The sequence below is a fragment of the Olea europaea genome, chromosome 20 (genome assembly GCF_002742605.1).
Source record: "Olea europaea var. sylvestris chromosome 20, O_europaea_v1, whole genome shotgun sequence".
In the NCBI taxonomy this organism is placed as follows: Eukaryota; Viridiplantae; Streptophyta; class Magnoliopsida; order Lamiales; family Oleaceae; genus Olea; species Olea europaea.
In genome coordinates, this window is record NC_036256.1 from 16,085,863 (window position 1) to 16,096,464 (window position 10,602).

Here is a 10,602-nt window from a genome sequence, read left to right on the forward strand (position 1 = left end):
CGCCCAGTTTCTGCCTCCCCGGCAGAAACATGGCGCCTGGGCGCCACTTCCATGGCGCCTAGGCGCCCCGACAGTGGAGCCAAGGCAGAATATTGGCGCCTAGGCGCTCGGCATGTACATATATTGCCATTTTTTCCCTCTTTCATCAAGACAAGACCTAGAGAGAAAATTAGAGAGAAAACTTTGGTGAGAATTCTACAAGTTGAAGGTTATTCATCTTGGGCATAAATTCAAAGTTATTTTCTTTCTTGAGGATTAACTTGAGGCTTGTTCAAATAATCCAAACACATTGATCTTCATATATTCCATTGGAAATCATTTCTTCCTCATTTTCTTGTTCTTCAAGTGTTTTGGATTTTTCACTTTGCCAACTTAGTTTGATCTTTGGGCATTCATTGGGAGGTGTTTTCCCAACAGTACCTAATCCACCGGCAAATAACTTAAGCCGGCCAACAGCCTGCCTTATGAACATGTCAACACCACTCACCACTACTGCCCCAAACTCTGCAGCCTCTTGCAATAATCGAGTGTTTTGAGTCGTGTAAACCGCGTAAAAAACCAGCTCATATGATTTCAAGGCCACCTATAAGTAAAGAAAGGTGAAAGGTATACTTAATTTCGAATATATATCAAACTGGTATACGTCGCTTCCTCCTAGATGATGTGTGAATCTACTGTTGAAGGCTCAATTTAAAATGTAAATGTGTCCCTCGTGTAACAGCTCAAACTTTTAGATAAGTATTTCAACATGGCATCAAAGTAGAGAAATGACTAGATAAAAAAAAAAGAAAAAAAATTGTACATATATTTGCAGCCTGTTGAAATCTAAATATTAATAAATAAATGTGTCCTCACTGTTTAAGATTTTAGATTTGATAGTTTAACAAGTGATTCGTGGACTGAGGAGGGCAACAGAAAGAACCTTAGGAGCGGGAGTTTGATCTACATTCGGCTCCATACCCACAGTTGAAGCACTTGCAAGAATCATTCCTTTCTCAGGGCAGAATTCTTTAAAGCATTCGTATGGAAGAGCTTCACCTGCTACTGCCTTGGCAAGTGCATTTGCTCTCTCTTTTGGGAAGAGGAAAAGGAAGGAAATCACAGTCAAGAATTTTTCAGCAAAAAAAAAAAAAAAAAAAAAAAAAAAAAAAAAAAACCAAAAATCAGCACCACTGGCTCCAACCAGGACAATCAATTTCCCTGCAATTGGCGAAACATGTGATTCTTGTCCATTTGCAACTTGTCGTTCTGTTTTCTCACGATATAGGAATAGTTCAATGTCACTCATAACTCATTGAATTTATGCTCAGGATATTTCAGTATGAAAGAATCTAAAAAGAAAAAAATCATCATACATCAGACGTCTTATCCAATCCAACATACCAAACATGTCTACACACAAGCCATCAATGCTATAATAAGGAAAAAACAGTTTATTGTCATAAGAAATCCTTTATGTTCGCGTATTTACATATATAATTATTCTTTATAATATGAAAAATCAATAATAGCCCATTTTACCTCTAAATGCTTCTTCAATAGAAGTTATGCAAGCCTCACAATCTGTATTGTAACCAACCAACTTCCCATCAGTAGGCCTTCGAACAATAGCGTTCACTGCTCCTATGGACTGATCAAGAAAGCAAAAGCAACGTGTTAGAAAATAGAATCAATTTAGCAGAATTTAAATTCGGAAATTTCTTGATACGTCACCGTAACACCGCCAGTGTCTTTTATTAGTGACTAGTTAATGCGCGCCTCTCTCCACAGCCGGTTCCTAACTCCTCTAGGACTTTATTTCTTAGTCTAGTGGTGCAAACTGCAAATTCATTTTTCTCCAAACTCTTTTTCAACCACACAAATAACTTAGCATGTGGTCCATAACTTTTCCTTACTTTTTAACCACATATTCTTCAGAAAAATCAACTTTTTACAACATCTATTCTAGAAACATAAACATCAAGTAGCCCTAAGTTAATTTCTGCATTCCATGATCAAATTAAGCAAAAAAAGAATGAAATCGTTGGAATTTTAGAACATTAAAAATAAGGGGAAGAATGGAGATTAAATCAACTAAAAAAGTTAAGATGCAAATACAAAAAGAGTGTCCTCGGAAAGTAGCTTGGCTTTGTTCTAAGAAGTAAATAAGCTGAACTGCAGAGTTTTCATACCCGAGCAAGGTGATGAACTTCATCGCAGTAATGTAATGCTGCCTCCTTGTGTGGTATTCCAACACTATAAATTCCATGAGATGAAGAGATTCAAGCATTAGATACATCTTGGACAGACTGGCATATTTCAAAAGAAACTCATTTAAAACTACCTATAGGTGATGGGATCATGTTCTGTGCTCACCAACTCTCATCACTTGAGGTCACATAACATAGGCACAATAATAAAGGCATGAATGGATATAATCACAAACAATCAATGCATGTTCTGTATGCAGTATTGAATAGTATTGCACCAGAAAATGGACAAGATTTTAACAAATTTATTCTTTTTGCATAGACTTGATTGCTGTTGATAATTTGCTCATCAATACAAAAAAAGGAAATACACCTTACAAAATGAAACGCCAAAGTCATGCAATACTTCTAAGAATGGAGAGTACCTGAAACCTGTGAATTGTCACACGAGTAAACTCCCAAGAATTCCCCGATGTTATCGACTAAAAAGGAACATAAAGTCCATTATATCCTATATGTCGGAAGGCAGGATTATGAAGAAGACGCCCTTTGCTATGACCTACAGGATTTGAGACTACACCAAAAACTTTTGTGTCTGAATTCATATGTTCTGACTTGTAGACTTGTTTGATGCTGGCTAAAGGTGGCAATCCAGGAATGCATTTGTCTCATATAGATCCCCATACTAAGAATGCACCATATGTTGGCTTATAAGACCTCCATCTCCCACTGCTTTTGCAATTAGTGGCACCTGCATGCATGGAAACACTTCCAAGACAATCAATTAAATATACTGCAAACAAAATTGCTAGATCTGACAACTTAAACTCTCAAATGAGATTGAGGGACTTCTTGCAAATGGTTCAGATCGTCCCTTTTCATTCCATCATTAAGCTGAGTGACGGAAAGGTGAAAAGAACCCTCTTTTGGGCAAGCGCAATAGGCCCTGTCTCTCTCTTTCTCATGATTCAATGAAGACAATAGCTTGGAGTAGTCCAGATCTCTACTTCATGAAATTCATAATCAGCTATACAAAAGTCCCTTCATTATCTCACTTTTTCTATGTTTAAACATGGTATTAGAGCATGCAAAGGTGTTGAATTCAAGTCTCATCACGACTCAATTACAAAATTGTTTACGTCGAGCTTTTGATAAAAAACATAAATCTATCAACATGTGAGTGTGTGAAGGCCACCTCATCTAAGAGCTTAAGATATTAGAGAGTGACAAATTAATTTTTATAATTTTTGTCTTCTACACATCTTCTCTCACTCAAGCAAGTGATTCAAAGGAAAAAAAGAAAAAAAAGAAAGAGCGTGCTCAAACTTGACTAGGTACCAAGATTCTCGGTATCTCGACTCTATAAACACTTGCAAGATCAGAAAAGGACGATAGGATTAGAAAACAGAAGATTGTAAAAAAAATTGTCAGTTGTTCCAGTCTAGCTTACTGAATGTACCTGACAATGGGTGAGCATGTGGAATATTGGTGCTACATCTGTAATATAAGACACATCGACCAGAAGTTTAACAACATCAGCTCCAGTAGATTGCACGTCTCTAATCAAGTTTCCAAGATTTTCGGTGGTAGGAGTCTCTCCATTCAAATGGCCTGAGACAATTTTTTTTTTTTTGGAAATGTGAAGATATATGTTTGAAGCATCTTTGACTGAGCCTAAAATACTTTTAAATAACTTATCCTTCTAAACATATTTGGTTGAATTGTTATTTTTCTTACTATTATGTGAAAAAATTGAATTGTTTGAACATAATTCTAGCTTTCTTGTCAAAATAAGTAACTTAATTATTTCAAACTTCGACCAAACATGCTCTGTAAAGATTTACTTACAAAATCTGTGACTTTTGTACACTTGAATTCTTTCTTTAAAAGTATCCATAGTTCATCATGCCATTTATTTTCGTCTTTTTGACATTGCATAAGTCAAGCTGAAAGTAATTATTGAAAAATAATGTCTTTAAAGTATGACCACGAGAAATATTTTTAGCTTATTTTTAATCACCTTTACATGATACATGTGCTGAGGCGGATCCAAGGATATAATTTGGCATGCAACTAAAATTTCATTTTTTGAAACAAAGTAATAAAAATAAATTATTGAAATGGAAAATAGTACATTCTTTAATACATTACAATTATTCTGTTGCGGCTTTCGTACTTTGAGAATGTTGGTGTCCGAAAAATGACGTGGCACTTCTTGATAAATTTTTACGTTTTGAGCTAAATGAGAGTATTATAGTGCAGGACAACTATTACAATGTCATAAAGAAAATATCAATTTGGAACCCCTCATTTCTCATCCACTGTATGTCCCTTTATATAGGCAGGTAGATGTTAAGCTACCATGTTCCGATCTAGGAACTTAATTAATGAATATAAACAAGCATTCACTTGGTGTGCTTGCCTTGCTAGCTCATTCCACTTCGTTGTCCCCAAGGTATGGAAGCTACCTTATTGTAGCCTTGAGACCTAAACAATATCCCATGTCATCCCTCCATTCGTCGAAATACAGCTTGCATTTTGCCACAACGAAAATCTTGTATTGCGATCCAAAAGTGGAATTTCATACTTCATGATTGCCATTGATAACAGAAACCTCGAGCAAAATCACAAACCAATAGCTCTGATACCACTTGTTGGAGATGAATGAGGATATATGACACAACATGAAATATATGATCTCATACAAAAAACAAGACTAAATGGAAGACATAGATTGGCAAAGGAATATAGTATTTTATTCAACAACCAATAAAGAAAATAATATTGTTACAGCAATTTTTCTAAACTAAATAAAAAGTCTACTATTTATAAGGGACATGTCAAAATCCTACAAGTAACCTAAAAAATGAAAATTAGGTCAAAATACGTGTGAAAACAAAAAAGAAGAAATCTCGTGCGGCCCTGTTGCTTGAGCATTGTCTAGTGCTAGGCGAGTGATAACCTTGTAGCTCGAGCGAGAGTTGGGCGACAGTCGGGCGACAGCTTTCTGCTCCAAAAGTTTCAACGTCGAAAATCCAACCTTTTCCACTTGGACCCTATTTTAACATCTTCAATCCCAATACTCCAAATCAAGCAACCCTAGACCGAATTTGGGTCACAAACCCCACAAAGGTAGAGAGCCACGGGAATGTAATTTCTAGTCGCACTGTGTTTTTGGAAACTATAGTTTACATGCATGAGTGTTAACAAATAATAAATTCCATGTTTCCAAAAATTACAAGTTTTGTTTAGAACTTTGAAACACGTCTAAAATTCATTGTGTGCATTTATATAGTCATATTTGAGACACGACTCTAATACCACTTTTAGGGAACCAGTTTTCCCCCAGTTCCCGACGATGAGTTCATATTATATTCACTCATTGACTTACTTAAAACAGAGGGGTTATTGGATTAGCATTCTACATCAGAGAGTTAGAATGATTCCGCACCTCCTTGGCTTATTCTTTTCACTGATGCTCAATTCAAATTCTTGTGTATAATATCATTTCTCTGCCTTTAAACATTGAATTCCAAGTTCATCAATGGGACTTGGAATCATATGGTTACACAAATGAATATCTCAGTGAAAAGCTTACATCCAAAAAATCGAAGAAATGCTGCTTGGTTCTTCATTTGGGGGCACTGCTAGATGGATATGCTCATCAATCTTGTTGACTTCATTCGACCAAACTGTACATTATCTCAGCAAAACTAACCAGATAAGATGCCTCCACAAACTTGAGCATGCAAAGAGGGGGAGGAGGATAAGAAAAGGGACTGCTTACATAAGAATGTAAGTCATTGTTTACAAACTATAACATCCAGACATCGTTTTATTACAACATCCAAGGGTGTCCTTATTCACCCATTATTTCTGGTGCATTATGGACAGACATAGCCTGATCATATCTATGCAGTGAAACAGAGTCAAACCGGTGCCCTTGCATGTGCAGAATGAGCAAAGTCCTTAGGACAGATAAACATCTTCTTGACTATGGCCCAGAATTCCCTGTATTTCAAGTATCGAGTAAATCAGAAACACGGTAGCCTGTCTTTATGAATAGAACAATGCACTAGATATTTAGGCCTATTAGTGAATTTGGTACTCACTTCCAGGAACATTTTATCAATTTCACCATCAGTGTAGCTTAGGTGCCAGTTAGAGCTCCCATCAATGAGGGCACCATTAAATTCAAATATCTTGTCAAGCTCAGACACAAGTTCTCCATAACAATTGAAACGTGCTAGGTCAATGGATCTTCTAAGAGCAGTTCCATACTCCATTAACTGGAAGAAAATAGTTACAAACTGTTAGAGTACGGTGATCAAAATTCTGTTTGGCCTGGCCCGAAAAGTTCGTGGTGCGATGTACGTGGTGAAACCAAAATTATGAGAAAAAATAGGGGTCCATGGTAGCAGAGGGATCAGGCCCATAGAAGTAATGTAATTGACTTTAAGGATGAAAAGACCTTTTTCCGCTTCATTACCATATTCGGTTGCACGTGGAGCAAATGTTGGAGGAGCACGGGGAAATAGCAATGTCCAAATTCGTAGAAACACCACGAGAGATGGATATGGTGCTTTCATGACGATTATGAATCTCAAGTTGATGTTGATTATCCAACACAATGTGCTTCTCTCCCCAACCACAAAATGATTTCAGGCTCAAATGTGAAATGGGCAAACCGTGCTGATGTTTGCTGATTGTAAGCGTCAACAGTTCCGAATTCTTGACCTTGCAAGACCCCTAAGTGTCCATGACGTATATGCTCGATGGAGTTCTTTGTTAAGCCTTTTGAGGATATGAAGGATGAATTTGATCGTTTAGGCGTAATAATGAGTGAGAGTAGAACAAATGTCAGCATGTTTGGCTAATTAAAAGTTAGTTTTAAGTAAATTTTTTGCCAAACATGTTTGAAGTTCTCCAAAAGCAACTTCTTTTTTCAGGTGAAGCAGCACGAATGCTGCACGCTTGCACCCTATATGGCAAAACTCCAGTAACCGTAAGTATCACTAGCTTACGCTTTGGTAGCATATTCCCAGTACAGAATTTACAACTTTTAGCAGTCCAAAAATTAATTTTTTTTCTTTGTTTACTTACTGTAAAAAAAAAAAGAAAATGTAAATTTAATTTTTTGTAAATTAATTTTTGAAATAAAACCATTATCAGGCTTACCATCCTTCACAGAGAAGGGAAACAATATATTAAAAGGTCGAGCCTTCTTTACATCTGATAGAACAGTTTTTTGCCTGCTCTTGTATATTTCAACAACTTCAATGCTCCACGGAGAAACCCTGTCGGGACAAATAGCAGCATCTTCTGCAGAATCCCATTCACCCGTTAAAGAATTTGTAAATTAGTAGCTGTACATATGATATTTAAATGTATTCATATCTAGCTTGGAAATTTTTTTCTTAAAATTTTTTACAAGTATATTAACCTTGATAAATCTGCAATAGGACCCTGGCCATCTGATATGGTCAATATCTTTGATGCCAATGATATACCCCCAAATCTGGTATAAGACGACCAATATGTTAAAGACCTTCGATTTTGTCAATTCTAATATTTTTCATAAGAGCGATTGTGCCAATTAGGAGCTGTCAAAAACTTATTTTATATTTTACCCGCACTTACTTTGCACTCCTTTCAACTCGGAATCCCTATGATCTTTCAAACTGCATTTTAATCTCGTCCTAAAACTTTAATCAATTTCAGCCGCCTTCATGTAGTGATCATAAGGGATAATGAGTTCGGCTAGACTTCTCCTGCATATATAAAATATACATTCTACTATTCCAAACTCAACTTATTTTCAAGAACAATAGCTTACCAAGGATAATAATGCTCCTTAAACAAGCTTTCTGTAGAAATTGCATGGAAAGTGTAAACTAGGACCCCATTTTGGATGCTTTGACTCGATAACAGAGATGCTAACATATTGCTTTCCAGGTTTGCACAGCGACCCCAACAAAGAGTTTGCTAGTTTTACCCCTGTGAAACATGAAAAAGCCTATAAGGAAGGGTAGAGAGAGTGGAAGGTCCAGAAGGTCGAGAAAACCTGAAGAATATGCAAGTATCCCGTGCAACAAGCTTCTTCGAATTCAAGAAACTGCTCCAACCACTGCCGAGCAAGAGACACTTTGGCTGACCTGTATTTAGAAAGGGTGGAAAAGAAGATAAGCTAAACATCAGCCACTTGTAGCATGTTTAGTAATGATGATTAGAGAGTACTAAGCAGTATTAAGGAAGAAAAGAAATATAATTTTGTTTATTATACTAACTCATTTCTAGTGTTGTGCACTAAACGTGCACTAAAAGTAAAGAAACTAAAAAAGAAATCACGAGATTCTCGTGTCACTTAAGAATCGTCAACTATCAAGTAAGGTTGGCCGCCCATTACATATAAATGTTGCAACTATCAATTAAATTCCATAAAGAGATCCTCTCTAATACTACGATTTATGTGGCGGAATTGCCATTCTGTCTCGTGCAAATCCTTGACAACCAGGTCCTGTGAAGGGAGATGCCGAGACATGTCCTGCAAGAAGAAATATTGCTGAGGAATTATGCAAAAAAAGATCTGTGTCTTCACATTCATCTACAACACGTATTGAAACATTAAAGAGAATCAAAGATCAAATATTTAACAGTTTGAAAGAAATGAGATGAAGGCTATACGATTCAAGAAAACATTATCATCAGGTGGTTTTATGGAGAAGATGATCAAAGACTAATCAGAGGCGGAAATAATTCGTTAGCACATTTTCTTGGTACGAAGAATTCACAATGTGCGCCAGTATCAGATGCAGTTAGCTTCCTACTGAAGGAGCGTATACAACTTTCCCAAGCTCTAGATAGAGGAGCGATGTACTGTGAACTTTCTTCATCTTTCAGCGAAAATCTAAAAAAATCTTGTTAGAAATGCATATTCACGTGTAGAGGTTGGCAACTTATAAGTGAATAGGAAAAGAAATCAATTAATGATGGAGCGATTGGATAAGCATGCTTGTCGATGATAACGATTATCAATGAGATTTCCAAATTATATGCAAGAAAAGCATGGACGGAGGAATCATACAACTCATATTTCAGAATATGAAAAGGCATTCCAGAAGAATGACGAAAAAGTAATAAAATTAAGTCGAGTAAGTGCATATAGATAATAGAGGACAAAAGTAAAAGAGTCAAGCTACACCTACAGGGAGAAACTTCGACTCAATAATAGGGGGGGTGATTTATTTTTTGCAATAAAATATTTACATGGGGCCCACACCCATGTGAGAGCCTGTAAACATTCTGTGAATTTTTCTTTCTGTACACTGAGAATAATCCTAAAAGTAAGATAAAAATTAATGAAGGTCTCCAAATACACAATGATGAGAAGTCTGCAATACATAATGGGCAGAAAGAAGTGCATCAGTTAACGTGTTACATTTACCTTCGGTACCAAAGTAATATGTGCAATTGCTTCATCTGTGTTGGGATCGGCCTGCATAATAGTCATTGGTAAAAAAGGATGATAATAATAATAATAAAGATGTATACTACTAAACAGAACTTAAGTAGTTACTCTATATACTTTATTATTTGTATAAAACCACGCAAGAAAGTTAAATTCATTACTTGTAAGTTGTAACTGTACACTGACAACACAACAGAGAATCTTGTATGGTACATTGTAAACTGGCAATGGCACACTGCTATCCTTGCTCGTGCATGCCTCAACCAGTTCATAAATTTCAAAAATTAAATAGTTAATGAGATTAGATAGATCGAGCACATTCTAGAGAATATGTGTTGATCAAATTCAAAGGAAAGTTGAGCTTCCATTTGACAAAATTTATAAATCATTTATAAATGATCAAACTTCATTTTTAATGCACATTCCAATGGACCCACAAGTAATGTCCAATTACCTTCCACGCATTTTCATATATTTATATATTAAGCTGTTTATAAATTCTTAGTAAGGAGGTTATGTTTTGGAATAGTGAGTAATTTATTTTATTTCAATAATATATATATATGAATAGAACGGATACATTTATTTGCCTAAAGTTTCTCGCTAACATGCTGTCTCACATGCAAACCATACACACTTATAATAAGTGGGAGATGGCAAAACTTCATTTCAAGACTTTTGCATGGTCTAATACCATATTAAACTGACTCGTCTAAAAGTTTAAAATACACTTATTTACTTAAATTTTGTCAGCAACACTTTGTCATCACTGCACTTCCTCTTATGCATCCTCATGTGTATTTCTACAAAGTACTTGCATGTGGCATTTTCATAGATGGATAATGCTATGATTTGACCTCAGAACATGGGCACAACACGTGCATGCATTAATATCAATTGAATCACTCACCTAAAAGCTTAAACTATTAGAGAAGGTATTAATTT

At 35.9% G+C, this 10,602-nt stretch overlaps 1 long non-coding RNA gene and 1 pseudogene across 4 annotated transcripts; both read right to left on the reverse strand.

Moving 5' to 3' along the window:
- Positions 1-1,392: 1,392 nt before the first annotated feature.
- Positions 1,393-4,790, reverse strand: LOC111369118 (annotated as a pseudogene).
- Positions 4,791-5,686: 896 nt separating this feature from the next.
- LOC111369821 lies at positions 5,687-9,335 on the reverse strand. 4 transcript variants are annotated; one of them, XR_002698289.1, is made up of 8 exons: positions 8,874-9,335; positions 8,254-8,733; positions 8,026-8,186; positions 7,830-7,914; positions 7,633-7,707; positions 6,679-7,511; positions 6,302-6,478; positions 5,687-6,200 (listed from the first exon to the last, which is right to left on the reverse strand). It is a non-coding gene; the product is annotated as an uncharacterized LOC111369821 (long non-coding RNA). The 4 variants fall into 4 exon arrangements; XR_002698291.1 differs by having other exon boundaries at positions 6,679-6,983; positions 7,368-7,511; positions 8,026-8,733; XR_002698288.1 differs by having other exon boundaries at positions 8,026-8,733.
- Positions 9,336-10,602: the final 1,267 nt, after the last annotated feature.